Source organism: Epinephelus fuscoguttatus, linkage group LG7 (genome assembly GCF_011397635.1).
Source record: "Epinephelus fuscoguttatus linkage group LG7, E.fuscoguttatus.final_Chr_v1".
Lineage (NCBI taxonomy): Eukaryota > Metazoa > Chordata > Actinopteri > Perciformes > Serranidae > Epinephelus > Epinephelus fuscoguttatus.
The window spans coordinates 26,548,767-26,565,018 of record NC_064758.1 but is presented as its reverse complement, the minus strand read 5'-3'; the positions used below and the strand labels follow the sequence as shown (position 1 = coordinate 26,565,018).

General features: G+C 41.4%; 1 long non-coding RNA gene across 1 annotated transcript in view; it reads left to right on the top strand.

The window, feature by feature from the left end:
- LOC125891798 (uncharacterized) overlaps positions 1 to 11,927 on the top strand; it is a 33,934-nt gene extending 22,007 nt beyond the window's left edge. The window contains exons 2-3 of the long non-coding RNA XR_007449657.1: positions 11,559 to 11,619; positions 11,849 to 11,927. This is a non-coding gene — a long non-coding RNA (uncharacterized LOC125891798). The remainder of the gene's footprint in view (positions 1 to 11,558; positions 11,620 to 11,848) is intronic.
- The last annotated feature ends 4,325 nt before the right edge of the window (positions 11,928 to 16,252 follow it).

Below are 16,252 nucleotides of genomic sequence, written 5' to 3'. Positions count from 1 at the left end.
AATAACAGGTCGCTGTTATAGATGTCTATTAGAAAACATTATAACTAGACGAGTATGGTTAATTAAACCACAAATTCCCATATATTAGTACATGGATTATGTCAACACACTTGCATTTATTGATTGTTTATATACTGCAGTTTGCTCAGGTCTGATGTTTTACAGTGGGGATGCTGAGCTGTTCCACCTTGTTTTTCGCCTGTGATCAAGAAATAATGTGCACTGATTTATGACACAATAGTGGTGCAATATTTGTTAATTGAGGAGTATTTGGAAGATCCATGTGAAGTGAATCATATTAGTGAAACTGATATCTGTCTGTGTCATGGATAAATTTATCTCTGCCTGCCTTTCTTCTCCTCGGGTGTTCCAGCAAAAGAGGGGGGCTTACACAATGTATTACAGCAATTAATTAATAGTTCTGGAAATGTAACAACAAGCTGGAAGTAGGTAGGAGGGGTATCAGCATGCCTGGGGCCCCAACCCTGCCTGCCACCCAGCCAAGACTTGTTGTTAACATTTTGGTCATGGACTTTCCAGCTCCACATACGACGTGTAAGGTACCCTGGGTGTGTTGGTTGTTGACGTTCTGGGACGTCATGTCACATCACGAGTTCTCTTCTTTCAATATACACCATTTACATACAATCTCTTTCAAAATAAACGCACTACCTCGGTACAACACTGCAAATTGACTTTCTATTCCCTTCAGCAACAGACAGACATGGTTGGGTTTGGGAAAAAAGAACAGATTTAGAATCTTACGTGATACAAACCCTGATTTCTCGGGTGAATGTTGGTGTTTGTTGGACCCGTCCACCACCACTCCCACCCGCCCCACTTGGACTTTCGCCGCCTTACCTTTCATCCTTGTCCCACCATGTTTCCCCCTGATGCTGCTAACGGCAACCTGCTGCATATCATGCCATCGTTAAAGGATGCCTTTTTTATTGGTTTCTGATACAGCAAGTCACTGCCCAAACACTGGATTTCGACGACTTCGGAGTGAGACTGTGCTCGTCCAGTACACAAAGCACCCGATCCTGACTCCTGTCTCTGCCGGTGGTGGGCCCAAAGGGTGGTGGCTCCATTTCACTTTTCGGGCTGAGCCCAAATGGGCTCCGTGCCCCAAGGCCCAGCCACCAGATGCTTGCTGGTGAGTTCCCCCTCCCAGGTCTGGCCGGTGCCCCTGGTACTCAGTGTCCGAATTGTCATCAAGGTCTTCTTGAATTGCTCTTAGGCTGGCCCCTCCCCTGGGACTATTTTACCTTGGGAGATCCTACCAGGGGCCATTAGCTTAGTGGTCTGACAAAAGTTAGCCTCTGGGGGCAACAACCAATATTTTGGGAGTAGTCAGTGGATATCTGGGCCTAGACTTTCTCCTTTAAGTGCTGCTAATTTCAGGTCATCGCTATAAGAAGATACACGAAAACAAATATAAAGCTAAATTGTTGTAGTAATAGCTGAGGGGGTTCCGAGGTTACATTTCGGCCAGTGCTTTGTGCTTTTTTTTGCTCTCCGAACACACTGTTTACATGCTGCTCAAGCTAATGTGAATTTGACCAAACACACTTCAAATGGAAACCAGAATGCCTCTGATACCAAAATTTTGTCCTGTTGCCTACAGATTTAGCATACATATACAAAAACATGTTTATATACATTACATAAATATTTACTACATCTTTAATATTTCATATTATTGTGTTGAAGTATTCTGTGAGTGATATGTGCCAGCCTATTATTTGAGCACACACTCTTGGTGGTCAGTCTGTGTGTGTGTAGATGATGCTGTGAGGTGTTGGGCAGATCTTTTGTACACAGCACTATGAAAAATGACGCCTCATGCTGAAACATTACTCTGGTCTAGTGCTTTTCCTCATTTGCCTCCTTTGGTCACTTGGGCATTGTAACAGTGGCTCTGTTTGATGTGACACAGTCTGACTACTGTTGTCAATTCCCATGAGCAAAGCTCTGAGTGTCTCAGTGCTGAGCCTGGGTCTCAAGGGGTAATGGAACAGCTGGAAATGCACAGCCTGCTGGGCTCTTTCTGCTCTGAGGTACCAGCTCCATTGAAGCAATTTTGACTGCTCCCCTAAACTAGCTGTCACCGCTGAATATGGCCTGTGGGCCAGCGACAGAGGTGAGACTTTTGGATTCGGGATGACACCTGGGAGGTCCAATTAACACCACTGACATAATACTGTATGTGTGTAAAGAGAAAGCTTTTTTTCAGGGTAGTCCCCTGCTTGGCAATTAGTTGTTCAATTTTGCCTGGCCTGGCCTGTTGGTCAGGGAGTAGGAGACCTAATCCACCTGGCAGCACAGTCAGCAAAGACGACTAACAACCTGGGGCAGTTTGGCACGGTTCTGTCCCAGCTTGTGCTAGACAAAACCTCTGTTCAATTTTATGACTTTGACTTTGCATCTCGCAGCTAAACTCATCAAGGCTGCTGCGACCATTGCAGGTTGTGTCATGACCTCATCCACTGTCCAAATGTAGCAATATAACTCCTGAACGTCTGATGATATTATTAGAGCCTTCATCTCCCTTGACACTCAACAGTTCTGTCACCACTTACCCATGGCGTCACTCTCATCCTTGTGTTGCTCGTCATTGTCCCTGGAAGAGAAGGAGCAACTCTTCTCCCTGACCAGTAAAAAGGTTATCCTGGGTCTCCAGGGCCTGTTCTCCTCATTTAGACTCAAACTCAGGTGGCTGGTTAATCACCTCTGTTGGTGTCCAGGATCCACAAGCTGAACAAGCTTAGGTGCTGAGTACAACATTTTACTTCCTCTGTCCTCAGAAGAGCCTGTCCTCTCAAGAAAGACGTCCGAATCAGCCAAAATAGCAACTGCCCCAAAACGACATATGTTCACTTTCAAAGCCCGTTAGTGGGCATAATAATTACGACAGCAGAAAAAGAGGAAATCATTTGACATTATCACAGAGCAAAGGACAAAGTCTGCAGCGCAAGGTCGATGGATGGGTCAGAGAAAAACATTGGACTTTGACATTGCTGTCGGTTTTCTGTTTCCAACCAACAGTCAACTTGTTTTTTTCCCTCCATCAGTCCCTAACCTTGACAATGTAGTTATAATTGTAACCATGACAACTAAGGTCCCCTAAACCCAACCAAACCTTAATTATACAGTTGTCACATCATAAAACAGATTTATTTTTCATCACGATTTGTTACGGTTTTGAAAAGCACAGACAAGAGGTGTCCTTCCACTGAGAGTCAGCTCAGAAAACGCTTCGATCTTTAATTCTAAAGGGCACTTACAAACAAAAGGATGATGAGGCACTTAAAAGAGATAAGTGAAATGTATTGCTTATACTAGAATGATAGAATAATTATCACCAGATTTATCAGAGACCATATTACAGCGAACAGAATGTGTGTGAACATGAGCCGCAGTGTGTCTCCGCTTAGTGTCAGATCTGTCGGACATGTCTGGGTATATTTCCCAGGTGAGCTCAGCTCTGAGCCCTGTCATGCAGATGGTTTACACTTGTCACATAGCGTTTTAACACTGAACACTGTGAGATTGAGAGCGCTCAATGCATTAGTCATGCCTGTGAACCTGGGCGCTAAGTACTGACGGGCAAACATGAGGTTAGCTCCCTCTCCACTATTAATGGATGAAGGAGGCTCTGACCCCGAATGACTTATTTGTATGCACAGTGGCAGGTAATCAGATCTGTGCATGGCAAGTTGTCAGCCTGATCTTGTTGCAGCAGGTCACTGGAGTCATTGGGCTTTAATCCCAAAGTGAATAGAGTCCTGCTAAAGGCAGACATAAATACAATTGGTACATATGGTGCATGTTAGCTCAAGCTCACTAATGAGTTGCTGTGCTACTCCAGAGGTCTATGTGGGCTGGAGAGAGTGGCTATGGGTTGCAAATGATATGACTGATCCTGATTGACTGAATAAAATTTTGCAAATGCAACTGCGATGAGGCAACTAGTTGAGATTTAAAGGAACACTTCACCAACAAAATGAGTTGAATTACTGAAGAAAACTTTTTCTTGCATACCTGCATGGAAAAGGGCAACCATCTTATCTTTACTATATAATGACGAAAACTCTGTGTGTGTGTGTGTGTGTGTGTGTGTGTGTGTGTGTGTGTGTGTGTGTGTCTGTGTCTGTGTGTCTGTGCGTCTGTTCCACGTTTTTCTCCTCACTGACTTGGTCAATCCATGTGAAATTTGGCACAGTGGTAGAGGGTCATGGGAGGATGCCAATGAAGCAATATTACATCAACTGGCCAAAGGGGGGTGCTATAGCAACCGATTGAAATTGCAAACTTTGAATGGGCATATCTCATGCCCTGTATGTCATAGAGACATGAAACTTTGCACAGAGATGCCTCTCCTCATGAGGAACATATTTGCCTCAAGAACCCATAACTTCCAGTTATACAGATTTTCTGCCAGTTTGAATTTTTTAAAAAACACTTAAAACAGATCTCTTCCTAGGAAGTTTGAGCGATCTGCATGAAACTCGGTGAACATAATCTAGGGACCAATATCTAAAGTTCAAAAGTGTGAAAACTTACTAAAACTGAGCTTCTATAAGGCAATGAATATTGCGGAGGGCGTGGCTCATCACACAAAGGTGTATAACATCTCAAGGGTTTTACTGATCACCACACAACTTTGTAGGCATATGACCGCACATAATCTGAGGGGACCCCTCCATTATTGACCCCATCAAACAAAACGGGGGCGCTAGAGAGCTAACATCTTATCTAGGCCTAACTGCTATATCAATTTTTACTAAACTTGGTAAAAATGTAGAACGGGACGCCTCAAAGTGACTGGAGAAATTTAACTCTAATTGGCAACTGGGTGGCGCTATAACAACAGAAAAATGCTTAAAAATGGCTAAAATGCGACCGATCGCTGTGGCTCCCCCTGTGGCCGAATGTTGTTGTTGTTTTTTCTAATTTGTGGTATGACTAAGTCATGGTATGGTATGCTATACTCAATGGGTATGGACTAGTATTGTTTTATTGACTGATTGGGGACCATGTTTAGCAACAGCAAAGCTATAAGAAACTCTCACACAACTCTTGCAGTATAATCCAAGTCTCATTTATCCAGTCATATGCTCAGTATTTTCCAAACATATACATTTTTGCCAAAAACCCTTAGCATAGAAATCCGGCTTTGAAAAGAGCCTAGATAAGTTTCAGTTTCAATTCAATTTTAAATTGTAAGGTTTAAGCAAAAATACATGTTTGGGAAGTACTGAGCATACGACTGGATAAAAAGGATTTGGATTATACTTTATGAGTTGTCAGAGAGCCAGCCAAAGTGAAAGCAAACGCCAACCCTGAATTCACTCTAGTTTGCCATTTCGCTTTGCTATATTTGCTTTTTTAGGGGCTGTATTTCTTGGATGCCTGCTGCTCATGGTCTGGCACCTGGTTGCTACTTGAACACTGGAGGGGGGTTCACACCCATAAACATCCCAGGCACAGAAAATAAAAAGAAAATAAGAAATTACGGGCGGGGTCTCTGCAGAAATTTACACCACCACACACACTAAATGCTGCATAGTATATCTTTAAACTAATAAATTAGTTTTTTGAACTAAAAGAGGAGATCACATGCCTGTGGTCAGAGAATATTTAAATTCTATCTGTATAGTTATGTATTTGTATGAGCATATATCTACAGTCTCTTTATCTAACATGAAAGATGATGGTTACATTTCTAACACTGTGCACTTTTCATTTACGGTGGTACAAATAATGGCTTGCTACAGTTTAATCATTCACGGCACTGACTGGTTAAACAGTGTAATTGATAATATAATCCTTTATTTATCACTGTCTTGGCAAATATATTAGAGTGGGAGTAATATGTCATAGGTATTATTGTGGCCAAATGTGCAGTTTGCGTTCTGTGTTCAAATCCTCTGTATGATTAAGTCACAGCACTAATGTTTCTCCCATCATCTATCATCTTTTACTTTAATAATTTAGTATGGTCAAATTAGAATGTATGTATTGGCCCTGAATTAAACATGAGCAGTAATTTGTGCAGGAAATGGAACCTGATTTGCCAAGGTATGTAGTGACATCCAAATGTACGACTAAATGACTCACCAAAGCAGATTTGAGGAATAGCTGCAAAAACACATGAAATATGCATGGTAGAAAGGATATTATTAGATCACAGATGTTCTATTCAGTCCACACAAAGGTAACCCACAGTAACCACCAGAGAACCAGCGCCCACACCAACCTTACTCAGTCAATGTTAGTTAGCAAACTGCCGGTGGAGAAGCTGCAGAAATATGAGCACTGATGGGATGTGAAGGTGTGTTTCTAAAAATTATTTATGGGTCTTTAAACTTGTATGTTTGATCTAACAATGCCCTGATAGATCCGTTCAGTTATAAAGTCTGTGTTCTGGGGGAAGTGAGAGCAACTGTTGAATGGTAATTTGCAGTAGCCTTTTGGTGGTGATGACAGAGAGCAGCTTTAAATTGCAGTGTGGAGGGTTTTTATCACAGTGTGAAAGCTCCCTCATTTTGAACTATCATGCTAATTGTAAGCTTTGGACCAAAACGCAGTGAAGCAGGCAGTGTCACCCACAGGATATGATGCAGTCTTCCTGACAGTCTGTTCCAAATCTGAAAATGCTTTTAACTCCTGTCATCTGAAACAGCAGAATTGTTGGATGCATTAATAGCAATAATAACAATAATAATGATGATTAAAACTTCCTTATATTGCACCTTTAAAACAGAAATTACAAAGTGCTTTGACAGGCAAAACAAAAGCAGAATACTCAAAGGCAAAATAACAACAGAGCCAAACAGTCCTACCAAACATCAGCAAGAGATAATTATGGTAAAGTTAAAATAAAGTTTAAAAAAGAAAGACAAAAAAATTCAAGATGCAAAATGTCAATATAGAGAAATAAAAAGAAAAGGAAAAAAGAGAACAAAAATAGAATAAAAGGATGACATCACATAAAAGCTGCTGCAGGGCTGACGTTTATTTGTAGGCAAGCACAGAGGTTATCATCACCCTGGTTCCCTCGACAAAAAGCCTGTGGGATTTGGATCATTGCAGAAAATAAGCTCTGTGGCGAACAAAAGTTTATGACACTTGCATGTTTTGTTCAACAAGATAAATGAAATGAACACCACTTTTTATGATTTTTGAAACAGAAATGCAATTGGCAGAAGTAAAAAGTGAACAACTACGCCATGGTCACATGACATCAGTGTCACCATTTCAATTAGATTTAACTAGTCCATACCCATTGAGTGCACAGTTGCCCACGTACAGTTTCACATGGTGTGTGTTTGGGATACAGGTCATAGGAAATTGCAGATCAAATAGTCAACTGAACCCATTAAGAAGAGCAATGAGTTTTTGTGAACTTGATAGTACCATTGCTTTATTGAAAGTACAGTAGTACCATTGCCAGTAGCGGGATAGTTAGTGGGCTAAAACTGTACATTAGTAGTTGAGGTAGCATGTTGAAAGGCAGATAGTTCAAGTGTTTATATGTTGTATTGACTTAAAAGTGGGGCGCACTGGTGACTGACTGACTGACTGACTGACTGACTGACACACTGACAGTTTCCGTGATTATGTACAGCATACCATACCATGACTTAGTCATACCACAAATTAGAAAAAAAAAACAACAACATTGGGCCACAGGGGGAGCCACAGTGACTGGTCGCATTTTAGCCATTTTTAAGCATTTTTCTGTTGTTATAGCGCCACCCAGTTGCCAATTAGAGTTAAATTTCTCCAGTCACCTTGAGGCATCCTGTTCTACATATCTACCAAGTTTAGTAAAAATCGATATGGCGGTTAGGCCTAGATAAGAAATTAGCTCTCTAGCGCCCCCGTTTTGTTTGATGGGGTCAATAATGGAGGGGTCCCCTCAGATTATGTGCGGTCATATGCCTACAAAGTTGCGTGGTGATGGGTGAAACCCTTGAGATGTTATACACCTTTGTGTGATGAGCCACGCCCCCCACAATATTCATTGCCTTATAGAAGCTCAGTTTTAGTAAGTTTTCCAACTTTTACCAAGAGGGAACTTTAGATGTTGGTCCCTAGATTATGTTCACTGAGTTTCATGCAGATCGGTCAAACTTCCTAGGAAGAGATCGATTTTAAGTGTTTTTCAAAAAATTCAAAATGGCGGAAAATCTGTATAACCGGAAGTTATGGGTTCTTGAGGCAAATTTGTTCCTCATGAGGAGAGGCATCTCTGTGCAAAGTTTCATGTCTCTATGACATACGGGGCATGAGATATGCCCATTCAAAGTTTGCAATTTCAATCGGTTGCTATAGCGCCCCCCTTTAGCCAATTGATGTAATATTGCTTCATTCACATCCTCCCATGACCCTCTACCACTGTGCCAAATTTCACATGGATTGACCAAGTCAGTGAGGAGAAAAACGTGGAACAGACACAGACACACCCACAGGCACAAAGACAGAGTTTTCGTCATTATATAGTTAGATATAGTAAGATTATGCATGGTTCAGCAACATGTTTTGACCTGTTGTACATGCTGTATTTTATCGTTGTTTAAAATTTTTCTAGGGTGCTTTTTTACGGCTGGCGAAGGGACCGCCGATGAAAACTAGCCTTTCAGGTAATTTGGGTGCAGTTACATTTGTTAAAATGTTGATTAATGCACACTGTCCCTTTTCTTAAATAATAAGAAGTGATTTAAAAGAAGTCACTGATTCTGCAAATCTTATTTCCTGAGGCAGGTCATTCCAAAAGCACAGTCGTCTGTAGATTTAAGCCTCAACTTTGGCACAGCCAGAAGGGCCCCATCTGAGGATCTGAGGCTGCGAACTGGCTCATATGGGGTCAACATCTTTGCTATTGTATGTAACTTGGGGCCAGACCCAGACAAGCTTTAAAAGTATTGAATTAAATCTTAAAATCAATTTTTAAACCAACAGAGAGATGGAGAGAATGGAGATGGAGAGAAGCCAGGATTGGGGTGATGTGATGTCATCTCTTGGAGGTGAGAGAGTGACTTTTGGGTGATGCCAGAGAGGAGGAAGTTATAATGGACAGGTTTGGAGAAAATTACTGCGTTAATGACTTTTTCCAAGTCTGAGTGTCAGAGCATTGATTCCGGAGATTGTTGGTTAATGCACGAAACAGGACTGGACAGCTTTTTTGATGTGTGGTAGGAAGCTTAGATCGGAGTCAAATTCATATCTCTTGATTCAAAGCGGGGTCAGCGTTGAGCAATCTTAATAAAATGCATCCCTATTGGCTTTCCTTTCCCATTAGAAGGGAAGGAAATAAATCAGAAGCTGGAGTATCGATTGTGTTGTGTGTTCTTTCGTGAACTAAATGAGAAGTCTTTATCTCAGCAAGTGGACACAGCTGAATTATGCCAGGTGCTATTGAATTGTTTGGTTTTTATTTCTTGGCTTATTTCTTTGGAAAATCTAACAGAAGAGAGAATACAGTATTATGCAAGTGAATTTGTTCTTCAATTTTGCTACCGCACAGTTTCTGGCTGTGCAACACATCGACTGTGCATTTGACATTTCGGTTGTTGTGATCCATAATTATTGAATGTGTTATATCATCTGAATTGATGGGTAAATGCCTGCTGGTAACGATGGTTAATACAATTAAAACCAAATGCATTAACTCCGATGGAATAAAAACATTAGCAGAAGCTGCCACTGAATATCAACACATGTTGAACCTGAGGCCAAACGTAGGACAAAATAAACACTCTCTTATGCTAAGTAATGAATGGTGATCCTGCTCCGTGCCACCTATCATCTACAGTGTCTGAAATGCTTGACTGAAGCACTGTCAACGAGACTGCATTCACACAGGTCAGGAGCAGAGAGAAAACACACTGACATGGTTGTGTATGATGACTGAATAAGAGCAAAAAGCAATCTGAAATCCACTCGGCCAGAAAACATTCAGCACGATGGTGCTTCAGTGGAAAATAAAGTTTAAAGTAGTACAGTGCGTGTGTGTGCGTAAGCAACTGTGTGTCAGATTACACTGAGAGATAAAAGGGTTTCGGGGAGTGTGATAGACCTTTCTTCCCAGCTGTCAGGAGAATGAAAGAAAAGCAGCTGCAGTGGTCAGCTCAGGTTGGACAGAATTTCCTCAATGGAGATCTCAACCAAACTACTTTTTTTTATCATACTGTTTCTGCACTCTGTCCTCTGAGGGATTATGTTGTAGTATGTCATGGCATGTTCAGTGGAATGAGACTAAGTTATTGTGTGGGATATGGGGCAGCAGTGTAGTGGCCTCATTTTTAACTCTGGAAAGTTCTCATCATAATGTGGGGTACACTGCCAGTTGGTAGTCATCAGGCGGTAGATTTTAGATTAATCACCTCTCCCAAGCAAAGCAAAAAAGTTTTGTTTGAGTGTGCAGATTCTGTGTGTGTTGGGGTCCTCGCTCCGTCTTACAGTATGAGTAAATGTTAGGATGGTAATATTTCAAGGCAACAGCCGTAAATTAAAGATTAAAGATAAGTCCAGAGGCATATCCAACTTTTGGATTTATCATTCATATCATCAATTTATAATCATTAGTTCAGCCAGCCAACTGATATTGAAAAGGTTTATTATTACAGTATGTGAAAACAGATTAGACTTGATGTTCGTCTCAGAGGAGAATGGGGAGTGACTGTAATATACTTACCCCTCGGAGCACGACAGGTGGAGGCTGAGGTGGAAAGCTGAATAAGCTAATATGCTAAATAAGTCTAAATTTATCAGTGAGTAAACAGATAGCTGCATACGTATGTAGACTCTCCAGGCAACAGAACTAGATTTTAGTATCTGAAGTGTTCTGGTTTCGGTTAGTATTGGTCAATACTACTCTGACTCAGACGGACAATCTGAGTCAGAGTAGTATTGACCAATCGCATTTTAGCATGCTGAGGCTATCATCTTATGATGATCAGTGGCTATCATCTTATGATGATCTGCTTTTTTTCCTGGCTAATTTACCTGCATTCATATGCCGGTGGTGTGTTCAAAGGTATACCCAGGTATACAGGATATACCCACCTCTTTTTCTGGCTTCAAAATGCTTTATTAACAACATAGCTTTCAAGTGAGTTGTATGGCAGCTAGAGCTTAGATTGGGCCCAAAAAGTCCAGCCCGACCCCACCCGAGCCCGTGCACGTTCTGTCCGAGCCCGGCCCATTCCTTTAACTGTAATTACGAGCCCGAGCCTGGTTTAAACCTGACATTTTTTTTTAAGGATACGAACGTGGACATTGAAAGCTGACTCTTGCCTTTTTTTCCATGGCAAGCCTTCGTCATGTGCCTCTTAAGTGTCGAGGTCCCTGTCTTTTTGCTGTCATATACCAGCATCGTGCTGCACTTGGTGCACTCGACAAAGCCGACACACACGCTGTCACCGTCAACAACTCACATGTGTGCGGCCAGTGGCGCCGTCAAGGGGGGTCATCCTGCTGATAGTGATGTCATGCTTGTCAGTCTGGAGAGCAACTACAAAACGACTTTTTTTGTTTCTTAATTGTAGGGCTTTTTCAGTGGAAGAGTGACCGTGTTGAAAAGGCTGTGCTGGACTCATGAGGATCAGGGTAAGACTTTATGTATGCTTCACGCATTCACAATTCTCTCTCTCTCTCTGTTTTACCCCTCCCACCTCTTTCAATCAGCTGATTATGGGCGTTCACTCTTCCAGGTAAACCAATCTAATTTTGCCACAATCAGCCAATTATGTTGCTGCTTTTAACCTTTAGATCTCTTCTCCTCTCTGCTACTGTTGCCGTTCCGCCCTCTGCCATCCCATCCACCTCCTGCGCCCAGGTCCAACTCATCAAAAGTCCACTCCTCATCACATCCAGATCCTCATCACCCTCTTCATCTCATCACCACAAGCACCAGCGTCTAGACTCCATAGTGAGCTTCTGTATTCTTCTATGGCTTCACCAGCCCCCTTGAAATGTATGACATCACAATGGGATCTAATCACCAAAGACTATTCATGTTTCTCATTCATTGTGCACATGTAATTAAATATTCTTGTACTTCCAATGAGTCTTTCTTGATTGAAATGTTGCAATAATGTTGTCGGGGCAGACTCGAGTTCACTCCCTGAACTACAGTAGCTCACAGGCTTTGCTTCATTTGTCGAATTATCAGCATGACCTGGCTTTTAGACTTTGTTCCATGTAGACAGCACACACTATGAACTTTAAACACTCGACAGTGTGTAATAGAATATATTTTTAAATGAGTGGAGGGGGAGTTGAGTGTGGTGTTACAGCAATAAGTGTACTAATGATCTGATCCGGTCAAACTGCAATGGTTTCATTAAATACAATAGTTAGTGAACAAAAAAAGCAACATGAGCATGCACATATTTTGCAGATGTCACTTTTTCATGACTCGACACGCTAAGAAGTAAAAATGAGGGTATTGTGGATGGAATCCAACATCACAGCAGTTTGGATGAAATATCAGTAGCTTAAAGCCTTATGTCTCCGGCAGCCATGACAAATGAATATCTCTAATCATATGTCTCCCAACTCTGAGACTCATGAATCATTCCGCATGAACAGATTAATAGCTCATAAATCTTATGATGAACATTATATCTCTGCAATTAGAGCAGTCGCGCTGCAGCCCAAGCCTCATGGTATATTCAAAATGTTTGGTGAATATTAAAGTGAAAAGAGACCAGTTAGGAATACAGATCTGAGTGCAGGGGGGGAAATGGATTCTCACTCTAGAAATACATCACAATAGACGAGAGGGGTTTTTGGTAATGACAGAGAAAATACCAGGGGGAAAAATTAGAGCACTTGATGTGAATGATGTGTTAGTTCTGCCACAGTTATCAAAATGTTGAGAATCTCCATTAGTCCATTTATGGATGATGGCGTCTGTTTAAGGATGTGGTCATTACACCCCATTCTTCCTGCAGAATACAGCTTCACAGAGGCTCAATCTAACTTTGGACGAATGACAAAGATGGATGGAAAAGCTCCTCGGGCCGCAGCATCTGGGCAGAGTTACTGTATCAAACATTAAATAACACAGTTACTGTACGCACAGGGAAGCACACACAGCATTCAACTCTTCCTGACTGTCCAACATTTCAACAACCTTTTTGCAAGCATTTCTGATTACTGCAGCATGTGTTCCCAGTGACAAAGCAGCAGATATTCCTCAGAGTGCTGGAGGGAAGTGATGTATTCAGCAGCATGTAATTATAATCTGGCAATCTGACAACTTGAACTTGCAGCATTAACCATAGACAAGCAAACTACACCATGCCAAACCCCATATAATAATCAACTCATACTATTTCAGGTGACGTCCCTGGGTCCCTCTACATTCATTTCCTCGCTGATGATTCATGAAACAGTTCAGTAAGTTCGGAATAATTTCTGGGTGTCATTAAGTAGGGGAGACCAGGGATGGTTGTAACATTTTTAATTTCTCCAACCAGGAGCAAGCCATGAATCACCTGACTCACGCTGCACATGCTTAGTCCTTTCTCTTCATGTGAGAAATTAGAATCATGTGGCAGACACAGACAAGTTTATAAGGTAAAAATTAATTTTGAGGTAAGAAAGTAATTTTTTTTTACTTCATTTATTTTTGTAATACCATTGCCTGTTTTCAGTGTTGGTCTTGTTACTCTAGAAATGCAATTTAGTACTCATTACTTGTTAATCATTCCTCTTTTCAAAAGTAATAACTCGTTATATTACTTTTCCATGACACCACATAAAATTTGTACTTGCGTATCTCCCCAAAATTGAGATGTGTGCCACTGTGTGAATATCAGGGTAATCGCCATTAAGTGCAGCTAATGTTAGATTGCTACTATTTATGTGGGGGCTTTCTGTTGCCTGTGACTGCTATTTTCCCAAGGCTCTGCCCGAAAGATGGAGAGTCACTCATGGGACAACATTTCATCCATAACATATCCAGCCTCAAGCTTCATCACTTCTAGTCTACAGCTGTCCACGATTAAAATCTAGTTTGGGTTGTTTAGCCAGTGCAGGACTGCAGTCGACCTCCGCAGCTACTAAGGTTACCTTTGGTGGGGTGTATTTCCTGGAGCCTGGGAAAGAGGGGTCCATGTCATTGGTCCGACAGCTCATTGGTCCGACATCCCATTAGTCCGACAGTCCGCGGTGCTGAATGGCTCCCGGCGGGCGTATTTCTACCTTGATGGTGAACCGCGACAGGCTCTGGGTCAGCTGGGAGGTGAAGCAGGTTCATGGCTTATGTGTTTGCCACTTTCTTTTTCATTTTAACCCACACCATGATCTTTTCCTAACCCTAACCCTAACCAAGTGGTTTTTGTGCCTAAACCTAACCAGACCTTAACCACAGGGCATCATGATGATTTCGGAACGGACTTCGGAACAATGGGCCGTCGGACCAATGTGCAGTTCCCAGGAAAGAGTTTGAGTCCAACTACCTGTAGCAACAGTGTTCCTGATATCTTTCCTTCTGACAAAACCAAAGTGATGGGATTATTTTCCTGCCGCTAAGGTTGTGACTGTTGTATTTCAAGTCAGTAGTGATGTGAAAAGAAAAATAACGATGTGACGAGTTGTTTGGTTTTGGAGTAACTGTGATATTATTACTGACATTTCATTTCTATTTAGTTACACTCCTTGTTACTGGAAAAAGTAATACTATTACAGTGACTGCCCAGCACTGTCTGTTTTGTAGTTACTTTATCAGACTTAAATCATGTTTATTATGTGGCTTTGTCTTTCATGCAAGTTGTTCATGTTTTAGCTGTTAGCTGTAAAAGAGGGCTTAAAAGAGCCTCAGAATACAGACAGAAATGGAAAAATTGTTACAACCCTCTGCGGTCTCCCCCAAACTTCACAAAGTGTGTCCTTAAACCAAATGACTTGAAATGAAGCACTCTGGATCAGGACATGTGTCAGGCGAGCCATCAACAACAAGGTCTATTTAAATTCACAGTCGCTGTCACTTGCTCGCTCTGCTGCCGCCTCCCTCACTGCCGCATCCACCTGCTGGCTTTGCCTTTTATCAAAGTTCCCCAAGAGGACTGTCTGATTGAACACTGCCTGCTTTTGCTTTGGCTGTAAAATTATGTTCACAGGCAGTGATCAAAACACACCCCTTCTTCAAAACAACAATCTGTGTTTCATTTATTCTAAATGAAAATTGTTCATTGTTCATATTTGGTGCGTGGGTTGCCTGACTGAAAACCATTTTTATTTTGTAGTGACATGAAAATGCATATACTGAGTGAAGGATTTGTCCTGGTATTGTAATAGAACTCGAATTTACCAAGAAATGTAATGTTTATGTTCATCTAAACAATGACTAAATGTGCTTAGGAAATTAAGATGATTTAATGCAGATGATTTTGTGGCTTTATCAAAGTGTCAAGTCCTCCAAATTAGGTTTAGACAGAGGACCACATTGGCTGGGTCAAGACTTAGGCTTGATTGTACTTTTTTAAGGTTGGGGGACCGTCGTCATGATGGTTACAATGATAACCACATGGTTAAGGTTAGGAAATGATTGTGATCACAATTAAAAGAAACAAAAGTTGACTTGCAGTAGGAAACAGGAAACAAACATTGATCTCCTGTGTTAAAGTCAGATGTTTTTATTCCCAAACATCCACTCTGACCTCTTTTAGACCAACGGTCACATGTTGTCCTCATTTGGAAGAGTCATAATTATTACCGCTTTAAAGCTGGGGTAGGCAGCTTTATTTTGGCATCACAGAGTAAAAATTCCATAATATACTTTGAGCATATAATTCAAGTGGACTGACAGAAACTGGACTTGTGTACTTCCTCTTGGCTCTGTTTTCAGGCTGTGGTTTAAATTTTTAGCCTGGGTTGGGACCCTTTGGCCAATCACAGGTTGTTTCAGAGAGAGAGCCTTCCCATTAGCTGTTAGACATACTTTGGTGAAAGCCTGATTCAATGATGGAGAATCCTGCAAAGAAGTTGCTATTCCTGCATTGGCAACAACTGCCTACTCTGCAAAACAACCCAAAAAAGGGAGAATCAGGGAGAAACTTATCAAAAAAAACTTATCAAAAAGAGTCCAAAGAAAGTCTGACAATAAATGAAATAAAACAAGTGAATATCTGTGAAATGTTTTAGAGATAGAGAGAAAATATTGCTATTAGTTTTTAGCCTTCTGTTAACCATAGCCAATGGCTCACAACTGTGGCTAACTCAGGCCCATGTT